Genomic DNA, 19,880 nt, shown 5'->3' with positions numbered 1-19,880 from the left:
TACCGGTATCCTGCTTCCTTCGTGCATAGTAATGGTACCGGTGAATACATCACTGAAATCTTCTGATCCTAGGCTGTCATCTGTATCTTGGAGGGACATCACATCTTCTCCATCAGAGTCGGAGTTAGTTGGCTTGGAAATTGTGAGTCAATTTCTTCTGCCTTTTTCATGTTCGAGATTTCACCGCGGCAATATTTCGTATTTTTCGGAGCAGTAGTGCCTGCGTTGCATTAGCCTCTTCTTGACTTTCAGACCATTCTATACACTTGGACAGCATTGTTTCGGCTTCTGAAAGGCTAATAGTTTGTTTTTCTTCATGGTTTGAACACTCGTCTACATCAGCCCCTTCTTCTTCTTCTTCTTCTTCTTCTTCTTCTTCTTCTTTGGTGGCACTTACGCTGGCAACAATTTCGTCACCACTCAAAATTTGAAAACCCCCGTCCACTTCGTCACACTCTAACCACTCTGATACTACTTCTGACGTCAAATTTGTGCTGATTTGTAAATTATTGCACAAATTGACCATCTCGTCAACTGTCACACATTCAGGTTCCTCACCTTTAGGTTGAGGCCAAAGTTTATTCTTGCCGTTCTTGAGATTTGACACTGACAAATCACTCCATGCATTGGCAACATGGAAAATGACATCTTTAATACTGTAAGACCTCCAAAACTCTTTTACAGATGCTGATTCATCAGATGAGAGCAAACTTCCGATAAGTATTTTTCTATAACGACGTTTCATGTTTTCGATGATTCCCTGATCCATGGGCTGTATAAGTGAAGTTGTGTTTGCTGGAAGGAAGAGACATGTTATGTTGCCGTCATCACTTTTCATTTCACAAGTAGGGTGCGTTGGGGCATTGTCTAATAGCAATAGCGCTTTCTGTGGCAACTTGTTTTCAGCCAAATATGCTCTAACTTGAGGTACAAATTCTCTCTCTCTCTCTCTCTCTCTCTCTCTCTCTCTCTCTGTGTGTGTGTGTGTGTGTGTGTGTGTGTGTGTGTGTGTGTGTGTGTGTGTGTGTGTGTGATGGCTGGGGTTCTAGCTCCTTAGGAGCTTGGTCCCCCGTGTGTGCAGGATAGGTTTTCTTAATTGGGGGCTCCATTTATTTATTGACAAAGACAAATAATTTGGTCTCCATTTTTGGCGCTTTGGGACTCACTGTGGGGTATTTCGCCCTTTAGTGGTCCTAATTTGATGGTGGTTAATGGGGTTTGCGTTGCCTTGGTTTTCTGTTGGTTGCTATTGTTGTTTGGCGTTTGCCTGTTGCTTTTTTTTTTCTCCCCCTTGTCTCTTGGATTCTTCCTGTCTCTTCTTCCTTCGCTATTCTCAGTTCCTAAGTTGGTGTTGACTATTGACAGAGGTACCCTGACTGTGCCAGGTGGTTGGTTTCACCGTGGCAATGTTTTCAAGTCTGTTGTTTGTAGGTCGCCTGAGTGTTTGTCACCAGTTTCCTGGTTGTTCTGCTATACCTGGCATCTCCAGCTCCCTCTGGATCGCCCCTGTGTTGGTCCATAGAGGTGCGCGTAGAGTGAGCTTTAGGCATCTGTTCTGTAGTTTCTTTGTTTGTTTTACACGTCATACCCCATGAAGAGCACCCATACAGGATGGCAGGCTGTATTGTTGCTTTGTATATCCGCATCTTGGTCCGGTTTGTCATCTCTTTGCTCGTGAGTAGTGGGTAGATCGCAGGGATTGCCTTTGTGATTCTCGTCTTCTTTTCTTTGATGTGGTCCATGAATAGCATTTTCTTATCTAGTGTGACTCCTAGATATTTTACCTTATTTGTCCGCTTGATTCTGTGTCCATTAAGTTCTATTCTGTCTCGGATATCTGGTCTGCGTCTTGTGAACAGGATGGCTTTAGTCTTTTCTGCATTTATTTTTATTTTATTTAACTTTGCCCATTTTTCAGTTTGGTTTGTTTGTTCCTGTAGTCTTCTTATTGTGGCGTCTAACCTTCTGCGACTTGAGAGTATTGCTGTGTCATCAGCGAACTGGGCCGGTACTGTGTCCTCTGTTTTTGGGACGTCATTCACGTACACTGTGAAGAGGGTGGGAGACAGTACCGACCCCTGTGGTATTCCTTCCTCCAAGATCTGTGTTTCTGATACTTTTACGAAACATCTTCTGTCTCTCATGAAGCTGTTGATTATGCGGAGGTAGCATCTGGGTATGTCGGGTATGTCCGTGTCTTCTTTTAATTTCACCAGCAGATTGTTTCTCCACACCTTGTCATACGCTTTTTCTACGTCCAGCATTAGCTGCAGTGTATTTTGCCAGGTTCATTGATTTCATAATGTCCTCCGTGATTATCAGGAGTTGGGGCTCTGCTGATAGTGTTTGCTGGTACGTGACTTGTTCTCGCCTGATGACATTTCCGCACAGGAGAGGTTGCCTTATTCGTGGGAGTGTAGTACTCGTTGTAGTAGCTTTGGCATGGTGCAGAGTAAGCTAACCGGGCGGTGGTTCTCGGGTTTCTTCAGGTCTTTCTCTGCCTTAGGTATCGGTACAATCTTGCTAATTTTCCACGCAACTGGGAAGTAGTTGAGTAGCATGCATGCATTTATGATGCGTGTTTGTAGAACCAGCGGTCGTCGTGGGATGTGTTTTAGTTCTTCATTTGTGACGTTGTCTGGTCCAGGTGCTGAGCAGTTTTTTTTGGTGCGTTGGCAAGGGTACTACCTCCGGAGGAGGTTGGTCCCTCAAGTGTGCAGGGTAGGTTTCCTTACTGGGGACACCATTTATTTGAGAAAAAGTGGGACACCTTGTATTCATTTGAGAGCCTTTGGGCACAGTTTATTGGTCCTTGAGGCCCACAGTCTTGGTATTTTTATTTATATTTATTGTAGCTTCGTTGTTCTGATGTGACCTTTTCTATTGATTTGCATCTCTTAGTTGTATTGTAGTATGGATAGCGGAACTCTTATTTTTTGCCAAGGGGTTGGTTCTACAGTTGCTAATTCTTGTAATTGCTGTCTGGTAGGTCTGAGCCTTTCTATTTTTTCGATGAGTCTTCTTGCAGAGGTGATGATTTGGTTGTCCACTGTCGGCATGTTTAGCTATTCGTGTATGCGATTTGTACTCGTCCACCATGGTGCGTTAAGAATAAGCTTTAAACATCTGTTTTGAAGTGTTTGGAGTGGTTTCCTGTTGGTTTTACTGGTTATGCCCCACGACGAGCAGCCGTAGAGCATCATAGGTATGACTATAGCTTTGTATATGTTTAATTTTGTTCTTTGAAACATTTCCTTGCTGGCCAGAAGAGGGTAAATTGCGTGGATGGTTCTTGATATGCGTTGTCGTTTTTGTTCTATGTGCTGCTTGAATTACATTTTATTGTCTATTGTTACGCCAAGGTATTTTACTGATGTTGTCCATGGTATTTGCGTTCCGTTTAACTGAATGTGGTCGTGGATTTGTGGTCGACGGCATGTAAATATTATGGCGACTGTCTTCTCCGGGTGTATTTTGATCTTGTTTAGTTTGGCCCATTTTTCTGTGTGATCCACTTGTTTTTGTAGTCTATTTATTGTTGTTGATAGTCGTCGGTGCGTTTCTAGGAGTGCCGTATCGTCTGCAAATTGCGCTATTGTCGAGGTTTCTGTTTTCGGGACGTCATTTATATGTACGGTGAATAGGGTTGGCGAAAGTACCGAACTCTGCGGTATTCCTTCCTGTAATATTTTATGTGCTGATCGTTTGCTATCAATCTGTACAAAGCATCTCCGGTCGTGTAAAAAACTGTCAATCATTTTGATGTAGCATTCAGGTATGTCGGTCTGGTCTTTTAATTTCGTGACTAGGTTGTCCTTCCATACTTTATCGTATACCGTTTCGACGTCTAGAAAAATTGCGGCTGTATACTTGGAGAGGTTCATGATTTTGGTAATGTGTTCTGTAATACAGAGGATCTGGAGTTCTGCTGACAGTTTTTCTTGGAATGCAAATTGTTCTTGTCGGATGATGTTGCCGTCAAGTAATGGTTGTCGAATTCTTGGGAGCAGGATGCGTTCCAGGAGATTTGACGTCGTTGGGAGTAGGCTTATCGGTCTGTAATTTTGTGGTTGTTTCAAGTCTTTTCCAGGTTTTGGAATAGGTACTATTTTGGAGATCTTCCATGCTTGTGGAAAATAGTGGTTGATTAGACAGGCGTTGATGATTCTGGTGAGAAGGACTAAAGGTTTTCTAGGCAGGTTCTGGAGATGAATGTTGGAGATGAGGTCCGGTCCAGGAGCGGAGTTTGTGCCAAGTCGGTTGATGATTGTTTTTATTTCAGCAGGAGTGGTTAATTCTGGTAGATCGCGAGGTGGTGTCTGACGTATATTCTGGGCTGTAGTTGTCACATGTTGATATTGTAGTATGTCAGGGTGTTGGTTTCCTTGAGGTTCTATTGCATTTTGTTGTTCATAGGTTGCTGCAAACAGTTCTGCCTGGCTGAAGGCGTCGAAGATGAGATTGTTATTGTGCAGTAATGCCGGTTTTTGTGCGTCGCAGGTTTTTGATTAGTTTCCAGTCGTCTTTATTTCGGAGTTGTAGGGTGCTCATGCGGTCTTCCCATACTTCGGCTCTCCATTCTTGTACACGGTGGTGTATTTGCTTTTTGAGTCTGTTTAATTGTCTTCTATCTTCCGGATTGCGTGTTTGGAGCCATCGGCGTGTAGCTGCCGTTTTTAAGGTACTTGAGATCTTGTACAAGTGGTGGCAGAATGTGAACGTTTGATTCAGGAAATATTGTAGTTATAGATGCTTTCTTATAGGCTGTTTTAATTTTGTCTGTTAAAGATCCGATGGCTTCTTCTATTTTTTGTGTAGTAGCTTGGTCTTGTGTGGGACGAATGTTATTATTTAGCCATCTCTGGAATTGGTCCCAATTTATAATGGTTTTGTGTCGTGGGTGAGGCGGTTCTATTGCGTTACCGATGTGGCCGATTACAGGTAGATGGTCGGAGGTGAGATCTTGAAAGGTTCGGAGAGGTAAGTCAGGATCGAGGTTCTTGGTTATGCAGATATCAAGGACGTCGGGTTGGTGGCGGTGATTGAATGGAATGTGGGTAATATCTTCAGGAGCGGAAATTACAGCGTTCAGTCGTCCTTGTAGTTTATATAGTGTGTTTCCGCGTGCATTGTTCCGTCGTGCATTCCAGGTGGTGTTTTTTGCATTTAAGTGGCCGGCCAGTAAGATTTTGTTGTTGTTATCAAATATTTGTAGTAAGTCGTTTTCTTCGAATGTTGCTCTGGGGCTGAGGTATGCTGCCACCAGGGTTATTTTTCCTTGTGCTGTTTCTATTTTAACTACTGTGGCTTCTAATGATGTCATTTGTGGCGTAATTTCGGGATTGTGTCGTATATGTGAGCGAATGAAAATGGCCGTTCCGCCTCCCTGTCGGTTAGTTCGGTCTGTTCGGTGGCATACCATATTTCTAAGTTTAAAAGATATTGTTGGACGTAAATGAGTTTCAGTAGCAAATAGTATGTCGATCTTGTTTTCTTCTATGAATTCATTTAATAGGTCTTTTTTGTTGTGTAGTCCTGATACGTTAAAGTTACAAAAACGAAGGTTTTGTTTCCTGGTGGGTCTAATTTCCATTGTCGGTGACAAAGAACATTACTCCACCGACAATTGCCATTATTTTTGATAGTATGTCTGGTGCAGTCATGAATTGCTGAAATGTGGTGGTGATGATTGAAATGATGATCGTCCACTGTGTATTTTTCCAGAAGTTTTTCATATGGTTCAGGAAGTCGACGAAGAAAGCAGGTCCGGTTGTTTGGTTTGAGGTTGAATTTGGTGCCTGATGTGTCTGGGTAGTTGAGGGTGATTCCTGATTTGTCTGGAGATTTGCTCATGTTTTGCGTCCTCTGCGGCTGGCTTCGGCTGGAGTTGGCATTGGTGTGTTCTTTATGGTGGGTTGAATTGTTGCTACTGCTGGAGTGTTGGTTCTTGGTCGTTGGGCTTGGTAAATACGTATTGCTTTCTGGAATTCTTCGCAGCCGCGAAAGGACGCGGGGTGGCCTCTTGATTGCAGTCTACGCAGTGTGATGTAGCATTTACTGGGAGGCTGCAATCTCTTGCTCTATGGGCGCCACCGCAGCGGACACAGCGAGTAGGCATTGAACAATAGTTTGCGGTGTGAAGGAAACCCTGGCACTTTTTAACATTGTGGTGGACCGTCTTTGTTTTGATAAGATTCAACTGTTACCTTCGTGTCAAGTATGTAGCGGACGTGGTAGATGCCGTCGTTCTCAGGTTTTCTGTCAAGTGTTACGCAGAAGACATCCGTGGGTCTTAATTGCTTTGTAGTATTGTCTCTTTTCTTGTATTGGTGAACGTTTCTCGGCTTGAAGTTGGGGTCTCGTAAGTCCTTGTCTACGTCTACTTCTGCTTCTGTGACTGTTTCGGGTAAACCTTTAATCACAACTTTTAAATGTCTTTCATTTTGCGGTTGATGAGTAAAGTTGGAGATGTTGTGGTGATGAAAGACGTCGAGTGCTGTCCGTTGGTCTTTCATTGAGTCAAAATGATATTTGATAGTGTCTCCTTTAAAGATAGCCTGTATTGGTCCTTCCATGTGCTTTTTTACTGCTGCGTTGAGCGTTAGGTAGTGTCCTTTATATTGGATAGTGATGGGCGGGATCCTTGGTTTCTTTGGGATGGCTTGAGGAGCATTTGATGATGGTGGAGTTGGTTGGGTTGCAGTTGCTGGATTAATGGTACTATTGGTTCGTTGAGGTGGAGGTAAGAGAGGTTCAAATCGGTTTTCTGTCTGAATGGAGAATTGTTTGTGCGGTGCAGTGTCGTCTTCAGTGTTCTTCCGTTTTGCTGTTTTCCGTGGGGGAGGGGTTTGGAATTCCCCTTCCCCATCGTCTTGTTCCATGTCTTCTGGCTCAGATATCTCAGAATCTGAAGAGTGGTAATATTGTGAAAAGTTGTCTTCGTCGTATGTTTGATTTGTGTCTTCATTTGTCGAGTTTTTCTCTGTGTCCTGTCGTGGTGCGCCGTGATTGATTGGTTGGTTGGTTTTTACGGAAAGTCGCCATGTTGCTGTCTTGTTGTGCTTGTTGTAGCTTTTGAATTTGCTGTCTGAGTGCGTGTTCAACGTCTGTTTATTGTGTGTTGGTGGTATTTGGCTCAGACCTACCCGCGTGATCCGCCTCAGCCCTATTGCTAATTCTTTGCCTGGAAGGCCACGGACGTACAGCTCGTGGGGGGCCGGCCTGCTCTCGGTCGGGCCCTCGCGTCTGATGCCCTGGGTCTTCATCGTTCCCTTCGCTATCCATTTCTAGCCCCAGCTAGTCCAGGGAGGCTCTCCTGATTCCTATTTCGCCCTGTCAACCTAACGACACGACAATTCCGCAATACGTTCACAACGGTGCGATGTAAAAACGCCGCCCCTTTGTGAACGTCACACAGCTCGCGCTGCTCGGAGCCCGATGTGCTGAGCAGTGATGCGATCTTTTTGTACTTTGAAACCTGGAGCAGCTTTTTCAGAGAGTGATGCTAATGTCTTTTGTGGTAAAGCCTTCCAATGAAGCCCAGTTTCATCACAATTGTAAACATGCTCCCTAACAAGATTCAATTCAGCCATTTTATCTGTAAATTGCTCCTGGAACTCAGCAATTAGAGAGCTATACGCGCTGAGTTTTTCTCCACTGATATCAATTTGGCAAATGCCATGACGAAATTTAAACTTGTCGAGCCATACGATACTTGCTTTAAAAGACGAGTCACCATCAAGTTTGTTGTTCATTTCAACAGCCTTGGCCATTATTATAGGTCCTGAAAGTGGAATCCCCTGACTTTTTGCTTGTATAAACCATCGGTACATTGCAGTGTTAATTCATCATAATATTTTGCAGGTTTCATTCTCTTTCTTGTTCGCACATCTCCATCCATGCTCTGCATTGTTGACACATGTTTTTCTATTTTATCAGCATCACGTTTTATATCGTTAACTGTTGTTCTTCCAGTACCATAAATCGGCGCTACACTTGTCGCAGTTTCGCCCTTTCTTAAGCGTTTTATAATTTCAAGTTTTTGATTAAGTCCTAAAACAACACGTTGACGTTTTTCAGACATTTTATCAAGTCACTGTATCACACACACCTGCAGTAAATACGGTAGTGTAAAATATTAGTCAATAAAGCTTATTCAAGTGGAAAAACACGTAACACGGCACAGTCCGATAGATACACTGCGACAATTACAGTCTTCTAGCCACAACTGGAAACAGATCCAGTGGTGATTGGTGGCTCACAAGTGAGACAAAGACAAGAAAAATGGGAGATGTGTTAGCACGTCAACTGAAGGTCACATTTTATGTACCATTCTACGGCGGGCGGGTACACTCACTTCCCACTAAAATAGAGTAAATAAACAAAGCGAACGCGTCACTGCACCTAAGAGCATTCTGTTATTACAGTATTATTATTATGCTGTTACAGCAGTGACGGATAACAGAAACTGACGGTTTAAAGAGTGACAGTTAATCGAGTACTGTACTGGAAACTTTTCCACAAAATACTTTAGGGGAGAAAAGGATGCATTGGAAAGAGATCTGATTTGCACAACTGTTGCATTCCTCAGCATTTCAATCTTCAGTGGGAATTTGTGAACCATGTAGTCACAGGCGGCAATTAAGTATTTCCGAACAGATGAGAAGAATTCCACCTTCTCATCATGCTTGAGGCAATCCACAAGTTGAGAATGGGGTTCAAATGGCTCTGAGCACTATGGGACCCAACATCTGAGGTCATCAGTCCCCTAGAAATTAGAACTACTTAAACCTAACTAACCTAAGGACATCATACACATCCATGCCCGAGGCAGGATTCGAACCTGCGACCGTAGCAGTCGCGCGGTTCCGGACTGAAGCGTCTAGAACAGCTCGGCCACCGCAGCCGGCAAAGTTGAGAAGTACAACTGCCAATGACCAAATCACAATCATCCTTCTGGGTTCTTCTGCTGTGGTAATCAACCTCAAAAGGAGAACAGGATTTTATCACTGTAGGTAGTGCAAATTTAGTCATCAAATTCTGTAACGTGTCCAGCAGCAGACCTTGCAGTAAATGGATGTGAGGTACACTTGACTGCAAAATTACATTTGTTTTGTCAAATGAAGGTATAACATCTGACAAAAACAGACACAAAGCCATATTTAAATCTGATGACAGAAACATAAAAATCCTTTCTTCACGAGACAGGTTGTACTTAATAGGGGAATCCTGTTTACTTATTTTTGATGTAGATGAACATGGAATTCGCAATCCACTAGCTCTTTTTCTTGAAGAGGCACTATTCTCAATTGGTGACTGTTTCACCTTCGGTATATGATAAGTGTGGAGACACCCTAGCTGATCATTCTTACCGGACTTCACTTCATAATTGAGCAGGCTGGTCAAAGGCTTCCACTGTTCCAGTAACCGAAGTAAACATTTGCTCACAGAAAGCCAACGGGTGCACACACATGCTTCAATATTTTCGTCGTCTCGACATCATATAATTTCTGAAATTCTTCCAGTTTCTCCTTTCTCTTTGTACTCTTTTGCAGAAAATAATATATGTCCAGTAAATAGTCATCAATCTGGAATGGCAGACATGCAGCTCCCTTTTTTGCTGCCAAATTTAACAAATGGCAGGGACAACCAACAACAAAGACGTTAGGCATATGATTTTTCAAGAGACCTGCAACTCCGTTTTTCATTCCAACCATTACAGGGGCATTGTCACGACTATTGACAAACACAACTATTGACAAACAGTTACTAAGTGGAATATTACATTCCTTCAGGGTGTTGAGAAGAAGTGTTCCTATGTTGACACAAGTGGAATCTCCTTTCAAGTTGGGGAGAGATAATAAGATACTTTCAATTTTTTGGGTCGTCTCATTATAAACGGTAACAACTATGGGATATAAATTAGCATCCCCTTTGTTACTACCGTCCGTTGCAATAGAAAATGGCCATTTTTGTCAAAATGGCTACGATTTCTTCTTTTTCCTTTTTTTGCTACTTATCCGATAATTGCGACAGTTTTTGTCCTTCCGCAGCTGTATTTTTTCGCCATACTGCAATCCGTGAACATTTTCCAGAACAGGTGACTCGCATGGTCAGCGAAATTAATCGGCAAATTATGTTCTATAATAAAAGATGTAAATAAACATTCAGCATTTATCACTCCATCACTTTCACTTTTGTCGCTGAATTCCAGTTTTTTATTGTTATTGACGCACTTCAAATTGTCTCGGTGCTTTTTTGTGTCCACATGTTTGGAAATATCACTTTTTCCACCATGTGATACACAAATATCACACCGGCAAACGGTACAAAAAGCGAACAACGGGCATTTCCTCGACTCGATAATGCACGGAAACTGTTCCGGAAATTGTTTTAAGAAGACGGAGTTATATTTTTTGACAATGTTTAAAAACAAAGCCCCGAATCAAAACACTACGACAATATGCATCAACACACGTCCAATCAGAACACTGTGCACTACCGAGGTAACTACATGTGCACTACGGGACACGGGTGCATCTTGGACAAAATGCGCGGGAAAGAGGAAAAATAACTATCGATTTAATATCGTAAGTTTGACGATAACTAGTAAAAATCGGGAGAAATACTGGAATATTCGGGAGGCGGGAGAAAAAGTGGCAGGTATGTTGTCCTTGCCTGGGTCGTCTAACAAATTTGTTTCGTCATAGTTCCAAATCCTGTCGTGCGAAACACTAGAAAGTGATCGAAAAACTGGTTAATGACGTCTTCATCAATGGCAGCGCGAGTATAGATGTTCTTTGCAGTCCTTTGAGAATGTACCTGCTTGTTTCCGAGTAGGAAGCCCTGTGCCCATTCTTTACCTGGAAAATTGTCTTTGAATCTCGGTTCTTGTCTTCCGATCTGGTCGAGATACGACTTTTCGATGCATCTCAAGTCGAATACACCCACTGGAAAGCCCAAATTTGTCATCGCCACGATATGATGGACGAAACTTTCTTCCTCCCCTTTTGAGAAAGCAGTCCTACGATCAACAAATCCGCTGTGCTTATGCTGACTTTTTAGGTGAAGGGTATTCTTTGGAATGCCATATTTCTGAGATGCCTTCCGAATTGACAGCGTTTTAGATGTGATGTGATAGAGAGCATTCTTCAGTGTCTTCCGTATAATTCCTTTCTGCTCGCGCCCCAATGGGACGTTTGATTGTTCTCCCCATTCTGGAAACCTGAAAGAGAATTAATCATCAGGCTAACTTTGGGACATCTGCAGTTTCATATGTGAAATGCACTACTAATGATTGGTGGGCTACTTTGGGACAGTGAGAACTGCAGTGTTTTTTGTTTTTATTTAAATGTCAATGAGAATGGCTTTTGCAATATTAATTAAAATAGTTAAGTAGTTCATTTCGTGTACTGAGTCTTCTTAAATGCAACTTTGGGACAGTCCCGAAGTAACCCCACTAATGTATGATTTTTCACAAATTTATGGATCATGAAGAAGCATTCGTAAATAATTATGATTTGGCTGCTCTAAAACTGTGTTATGACATGAACAAACAAATTTACATACCTGACAACACTCTTTCAAACGACAGTTTTTGTCCCACAATAGAAATTTAGCACAACACCACAGATCGTAGAAAAAGGCGCCAAGAAAACAGCAATGCCCTGTGCCATCGGTGGCGGGGAGAAAGCTTTCGAATACGGCCGCAAGATGGCAGCACACGCTAACGTTCCAGTCGGCCTCTTACGTGGCGGAGGGAAATTTAAAACTGAAAAATAGCCGGCAGTCCAAATGTTACCCCTGCAGTCCCAAGTCCCTAAGTAACCCCAGTCTACGGTATATGTGAAGATGAAAATAAACAAATAAGATAGAATGCCTCCAGTAGTCACAGGCTTCTTTCTATATTGTAACACATCACATGTAAACTGTCATATTTTGTCTTGGAAAAACTTGATGCAAATAACATATATACCAAAACAGAAACATTAACTCAAAGTACAAAAGAATATAAATCATAACATTATTTGGACTAATTTTTAAGGGATTGTGGCATTCTTAGTTTGAGTTACTGAATATTTTAAAAGGGATAAAAATACTTTTCTGTCAAGTTGATATAGCTAGCTTGAATTTCATAATCATATTGGGAACTTTAATTACAATCATTGTGTTGCTAGCGGTAGAACAGTTATATATAAATAACAATTTTGCCTGGGATTCAGGGATAGGATATGGAGGCAGACAGAGAGAGAGAGAGAGAGAGAGAAGAGAGAGAGAGAGAGAGAGAGAGAGAGAGAGAGAGAGAGAGAGAGAGAGAGAGAAGGGGGAAGTGGAATAATTGATTCAGATCATTGATATAGACTTTTGCGACGTAGATGATAGTATCATCTACGTATCTGTATCTGTAGGTAATGTTTTTCAGGTGATGACTGGAATTCAGGACTTGGTCTTCTAAATTGTGTATAAAGATTTCAGCTAACAATCCAGATAGGTTTGAGTCTATTGCTAGGCCATCTGTTTGTTTGTAGATTTATTGTTGAGTTTGAAATAAGTGTTTGAGAGTGCGAAGCCCAGCAGGTCCATTAGTACAGTAATGTGAGTGGAGGGGATTTTTTTGTGCTTTTGTAGGTTGGCATTAATTATGTATAGTGTGGAATCTGTTGGCACAGAGGAATAAAGACTTTGTATGTCACATGAGGCATGCGTGGCTTCATCAGAACTTCTATATATTTGACATGTTCTGTAAATTATGCTGTGTTTTTAAGTGTTCTTTTATTACCGAATGTGTGTCTGTTTCTTTAAGAATTTTGAAGTGCTTTTTATTGACCTTGAAAGTTGGGTTGTTCCCACAGTTACCTATAAGCTAGTTGGTGGTCCCATTTTTGTATATCTTTGGTTGTGATCTAAGGCAAGATGCTTCTGGGCTCATAGCTACAATTTATCTTGCTTCTTAGATTTTAAGTAGGAAATTTGTTATTTGAGATGTGTTGAATTTCTTTTTATATTTTGGCTGTTGGATCTACAGGTATTTCTGTCATGTTGTCGGCTCGGAAGAAATCTTAAGTTTTTTGTGCATATGTTGCAGCACTGCCCTCATAAGCTCTTACCATTATTGTGTTACTCGTATTTTGTTTAGTAATAGTGGTACGTGTGAGGGCTGCTTCTCTTTTCTTGATTGCTGGGAATCATTTTTCAATCTCCTCCTCAATAATTTTGTTGATTTTGTGGCAGGCTACTTCTTCTTCTTCTTCTTCTTCTTCTTCTTCTTCTGCTTTTACGGCCTCATTGGACCACTTCAGTCAATCATTTCTGGTCCTCTTTTTTGGTATTTTCCCCTTCCGAGTGGCCCAGTATCTCTTCATTCGTTCCGATGCTTTTCGTCGTTCCTTATCTGTAAATACCCTTTTCATTGTATGTCGTTTGTCAATTTTTGGTTTAAATCTTATTTCTGTGTCCCTCAACTTCTTTAAATTTGGTGTTTTGTTCTGCAAATCATCCAGAGTTATTTCCAGTTCTTCCATATCCTCTCTTATTTCCTTAAGCCATCCTCCTTGTTGTTTCAAATTCCAGAGTTTCTCAATAATTTTCCTTGATAATCTGGTTTCTGGTGTCCTCAGAATGTGACAACAAAAAGAGATCCTTTTCTTTCATATAGTATCAGTGATGGGCTCCAGTTCTCTGTATACCACTTCATTTGGAACTATCCGCCATTGCCCAGCTTTTTGATATTTCTTATTTATGCATGTTCTAGCAATTCTTCTCTCTACTTTTAAAATTTTGTCAATTCTGTTTTTCTGGGTGACTTTAAAAAAGAGTTTCACTTCCATATGTAACCTCTGGTTGAACCACCGTCTTGTAATGTTTTAATTTTGTTTTAATTGATAGACATTTTTTATTGTACGTAGACCATGTTAGTTTTTGAGTTTTTATCATTTTATTAGTTCTTGCTCGCCATGCAGGTTTCTCGTCCAATTTATGTGTTATAATTTCACCCAGGTATTTAAATTGTTTCACTATTTTAATTTCCCTATTGTTCACTGTGATGTGATCTATTACAAGTGGATCCGTTACCATTATTTCAGTCTTTTCAAATGATATCTGGAGTCCTAATTTTTGTGCTATATTTTGTAAGCTTGTTATTTGTTTCGTGGCTTCCTGAATATTATTAGCTAGTAATGCTAGGTCATCAGCAAATCCCAAGCAATTTAGGTTTATTTTATCTTTCTTAGTTCCAATTTTAATATTCATAGGATTTTCCTTGTACCACTCTCTCATTACATATTCAAGAGCACAATTGAATAGCAATGGTGATAAACAATCTCCCTGTCTCAACTCTGTTTTAATCGTAAATGGTTCAGATATTTCTCCTCTAAATTTTACTTTGGATTTGGTGTTTGTTAAGGTTAACTGTATCATTTTTATTAATTTAGGATGAAGTCCAAAATTCCTTAATATTTTCATCATTGAAGATCTATGGATGCAATCATACGCCTTTTTGAAATCTACAAAGGTTATGACTAGTTGTTTTTGCCATCTTTTGCAGACATCCATAACTAACTTCAAGGTGATTATCTGTTCTGGGCAGCTTCTCCAGGATCTAAATCCTCCTTGATATTCTCCCAGTTCCAGTTCTAATTGATCTTTACAGCGGTTGTATAGTATTCTTGACATGATCTTATACGTGCAGTCCAAAAGGGAAATTCCTCTATAGTTGTCTGGATTTGATTTTTCTCCTTTCTTATGTAATGGATGTATTATAGCAGTAGTCAAATTTTCTGGTAATTTCTCTTCATTCCAGATTTTTACTATGCATTGGTGTAATGCTATCTTTACTGGTTCTGCTGCATATTTCCAAAGTTCAGCAAACGTTTGATCTTCTCCACTTGCTTTGTAGTTTTTGAGTTCTTTCAAAGCTCTGTAGACCTCATTAATTGTAGGTGGATTTATATTTTCTGCTGGTGTTTTAATTGGGGTTTCTGTGTTTATCTGAAGAAGTTCTGGGGGATCTTCACAATTTAGTAACTTGTTAAATGTTTCTGCTAGAATTTCTGTATTTTTACTATTGCTATGGGCTAGGTTATTATCTTTATCTTTTAACATTAATGTTGGAGGATCATATCTTTGTAATTGTCTGCCAAATATTTTGTAATAGTCTCTTGAGTTTGTTTTTTCACTATTTGTTTCTATCATTAGAAGTATATCTTTTTGGTACTGACGTTTAACTCTCCTTATTATTTTTTGTGTTGTCTTCCTTTGTTTTGTGAGTTCCAAATATGATTTTTCTGTTTTTTCATTTTGATGCCTTAACCAGGCTTGGTGTCGATCCAACACTGCTTCATCACATTCATCGTTCCACCACTGGTGTTTTTTCCTTGGATTTATAGGGGCAACTTGTTCAGCTATTTGTTTCAATTTTGGAATTATTTCTTCCAGATCATCTGTTATTTTTATATCCCTGGTTTGTGCTTCATAATCCTCATTTTGTATCAGTTTATGAGGGTCATAGGTTCTCTTCTTCTTCTGGTGGGATTTTTTCTTTGCTAATGGGGTTAATTTAATTTTAATTTTTATCATGTAATGATCTGATCCGGTATCTGTCCCTCTCAGTACTTTCACATTGTAAATTTCCTTGTGGTAATTCTTATCCATGCAGACATGGTCCAGTTGTCATTCTCCTTTTTTCCAGTCTGGATGTTTCCAAGTTTTTAGTTTACTTGGTCTTCTCTTAAAATACGTCGACTTTGAGATCATGTCATGGTTTCTGCAAAATTCCACTAGTCTTATGCCATTTTTGTTTGTTCTTCTGTGTGCTGTCCATTTCCCTATTATGTCTCTATATCTCTTTTCCCTTCCTAACTGGGCATTGAAGTCTCCAATTAAAATTTTGATGTGATTTTTATTAATGTTATTCGTCGTTTGATCTAAGAGCTCCCAAAATTTTTCTACCTCTTCTCTGTGTTCTTTTTTATTATTTTTATCATTTGTCGGGGCATGGGCATTTATTATTGTGTACATTTTATTTGCAGCTTTTAGAGTTAATGTTGAGAGCCTGGGAGATTGTGCTTTAAATTCTATTATGGACTCTATTATTTTCAGACTCACCACGAATCCTGTTCCAAATTGTGGACACTGTTTCATGACTCTTTTCCATGGTATTCCCTTATAAATCCTATATCCTTGTGATTCTATCGGCTCCTGATCAGTATTTCTCATTTCTTGAAGTCCGGTTATGAGAATCCCCTTGCGATCCATTTCATCCGTCAGAATTTTGAGTTTGCCTGGTTGTATGAGGGAATTTATATTGTGTGTCGCAATGTAGTTTATTTGTCCTGTCTTGAGTTTTGGTCGTCTGTCCGTTTTGGGTATTTTCAGATGCTCCGACTCATCCAAGTTATCTTTCAGGTGACTGCCCACCGTATCAGAAGCAGTCTTCCTTGGTTATTGCCAAGCGGTGGATTATTCCTTGAAAGATTTCCTTCCATGTTTGACTTTCAAAGGTAGTCAACCTTGTATGGAGCAAGCTCCGAGTTACAACTACGGTTGTTAGCCGTGGAGGTTGTTCAGTGTTTGGTCCGCGAGAGCTATTTTATTTCGCTCAAGTCCGCCGGTAAACCGGTGAGGACCCCCCTATCCGCCACCTGGGACGCGCCACGTCGGAGTATCACCTCTGCGCCTGCTACGACACCGTAGTAGGTTCGTGGGGCAGGCTACTATTATGTCATTTTTTTTTTTTTTTCATAAAGGAGATGGTTGGAATCTGTGTGGCACTAGTGATGAGCTTCTCTCTGTTCTTGTGATACAGTGAAACTTGAACGTTGTGTTTTAATCCTTTGCTGAATAGTGCCTCTTCTTTTGTAGTGGATGTTGTATCGGCACGGTTGAGGAAGGGTGCGGAGAATGTGTGTTTCTTTCAGCTGTTTTGGTTGAATTTGGGAAGTAACTGTTCTTTCACAAAATTACCTAGTTTTTTCCTTCTGTGGGCTTTCTTTTTCTGTACAATGGATTTGGTGTATTTTCTGACTTTTTCAGTTATGAAATCATATTCTAGTCTATGGAGCAACTTTCCCAATTGTAACTCTGCATTATGAGGCTGTGCATTGAACATTTGTTAATTACTGTGAAGTTCTTTCAATTCGTTTTTCGCACACATTTTTCGCTCGTTTTCCAATGTTTTCTTTGCAGTTGTTGTGTTTGTTCTGACGTCAAGTCAAGATTGACTCACTGACTTTTCAGAGTCTTCCGCGTCTGATAGGGTAGCTGGAATGTTAATTTATGCTGTGGTCAGAATATATGAAGTGCGAGCCGGTTCCAGTTTGACCAAATGGCATGACGCACAGCCTCCTGCAAATTAGAGACAGAGCCTACCAGCACCAAAGTCTTCACGTTCTCTTGTACCCACTTCAGGGCCTCGGGCTTTGTACCAGTCTCCAGTACCTGGGCTCTCGGCTCCAAATCCTCCTCCTCAAATTTCCATGTTTATGCCTCATAATCAGCTTCAGCATTGTGAGCTCAGATTTGCCAATGCAGACACTCCTCAGTTTTGTGAAACACAATTCACAGCTTCAGGTCGACTCTCGGCACGAGAGTGTACGTATACAGAATCTGCCGTACTGCAGATCCTCATATCTAAGAGTCCTGGCTTCACAACAGCCTTGTGAGCTTGGATTTGGCCCATCTAAATAGTCACACCGACAAGAAGCCTGTTACATTGTACTGGACCGAGCACCGTGGAGGGAGCTCGATGCATTTCAGATTGACGTCAGGAAAGCAGACCGTCAGCAAACTCGTAAGATAGGTTATGTGGCCACCACTCTGTGAGAGAAAATTGATGGTTTCAGACCAGCTGTCATCTCAAGAGATGTGATTTCAAACAATGCAGCGTCTCACGATTCTAGGTACATGATTCTAAAACGAGATTCAGATCAACTGAGATCCCATGACCCCAGTTCCAGAGGCTTGAATGAGACGCCTTTTAAGGAATCCAAATTTAGAGGCTTAGGTCTGATTCAATCCAGAGAATGTTGGTTTGTGGAACAAGACCCTTTTACTCTCATGAATCTAGAGCTAGGTTATCAGATCCTCAAAAATTCAGAGAATCTGAGAATATAATTTCTCGTTTTCAACACTCCCAGGAAGGCAGGTTTTCAGGTTGAGGTTTTCCATGCCTGCTGTCAAGATCGTCTTACACTAGCTGGACACATTCTCACTTTTTGAGGCCTTCAGAATCTAGTAGGACCAACTGGTAGATATTCCTCAGTCATAGTAGCAAATTGTGGGGAACTCTGTTAAATAATAATGAAATAATTGTGTGTTATGTTCCTATACAGTGTTTAATGATGGACTTGCACAAAAATTTTCATGAGCACCAAATCTCTCTGCGGTCAGAAATATGGAATGAACTTTGAATTCAGTTCAGAACTATTTTGTTTTGAATTTTGCTACATAAGAACGCCTATTGATGAGTTACTTATGAACAGGCTTGTCCATTTATTCGTAATTGCAAAAGTCTTTCAACAGGTTAATAACTTGTTTTCTCTCATAGTCATCTGCAACACTTGTTTGTGTAATGTTTTTTGCTGGTTTATGTAACTTCAAGGAAGAATATCACATTTTGTACGCATCGAATGACCAATAAAATTCTGTCATTATCGACAGTTTCATCATGTAATTGAAGTTCAGTGTTCAGAGAATTTTGTAAAGCTAATAGCTTAAATATCCAGAGTGTGATTGGTGTACATATATGTCTGTATTTTCTTTATTTGAACAGTTTTGTCATTGAAGATATGTATTGTGCAATTATTTATGTAACATAATTTTAAAAAAAATGTTTCTGAATAAATAACAAATGCAAAATTTAAAAAATACTGCTGTGTGTTTTTTATTAAACATGAAATGCTGCTTATGAGGAATTGAGAAGCAGCAATGAATTCCTGAAGTACAGATGTATAGAAAAGGTGAAGTGCGCTTTTGCATTTCTGAATAAAATGTTTTGCTTGTTATTCAGTGAAACATCTTTCTAGTTAGTTACACAATTTTGCAACACCATAGGCACTATGGCACCATTACTAGTGAGCAGTATATTTTTCCCGGCATGTCAAAATTGTCATCCATTCCTAATTTCACTGCTATATGAATGGTGATGACCACAAGATACTTACTGTCATTTCAGATACTGAAATACCCCAATAGAAGAATGGGTCTGGAGAAAACAAATATTAGACATGGAAATAGGTAATTACAAAAGATTGTTCTCAAAGGTGGAACCTAATATTATATCAAAAGAAAAATTCACTTGAGAATGCTTTAAAATGATGCACCCGGCTAGCATTTCCTTTGAGGGTAAAGTCCAGCGCTCTCAGTTCAAGCATTTAAGAGTGAAAATATTATGCTTAACTTTAAGAACTGGTCTTTCCTTCTCATCATTGGGCGTGAATGTCCATCCACTTTTTCCTATCTTTCTGCAACCTATCTTTAAACGTGTCTCCTGGGAGCACCAGCATTTTGCCTTCTGAATGTAAGTACATGCCAGTTATTTTGTTTCTTCGTCATTTCACAGCGTAAATATAATGGCTCTCACAATTCCAATAGACAACAAAAAAGTAAGAATACTGAAATATTTTTTTACTCTCTTACTAATGGAGGACTATAACAGTTGAAGTGCACCATACACAACTGCTGTAGAGTTGATGTGATAGGATACAATGATTTTGGAAATGGCACCGACAGCAGCAAACTGCACATGTCACTTTGGTGCCAGCTGGGACTATCGATAGGCCGAGTTTCACTAAGCAGGGCCTACACCTAAAGAGAATTGTAAAGGGTTAGATTAATACAGCTGATTCATGGATGTGTAGGGAAGTAGACCTCGGGCACGGCCGCCT

The sequence above is a fragment of the Schistocerca americana genome, chromosome 11, assembly GCF_021461395.2.
Source record: "Schistocerca americana isolate TAMUIC-IGC-003095 chromosome 11, iqSchAmer2.1, whole genome shotgun sequence".
Lineage (NCBI taxonomy): Eukaryota > Metazoa > Arthropoda > Insecta > Orthoptera > Acrididae > Schistocerca > Schistocerca americana.
This window is presented reverse-complemented; position numbering follows the sequence as displayed.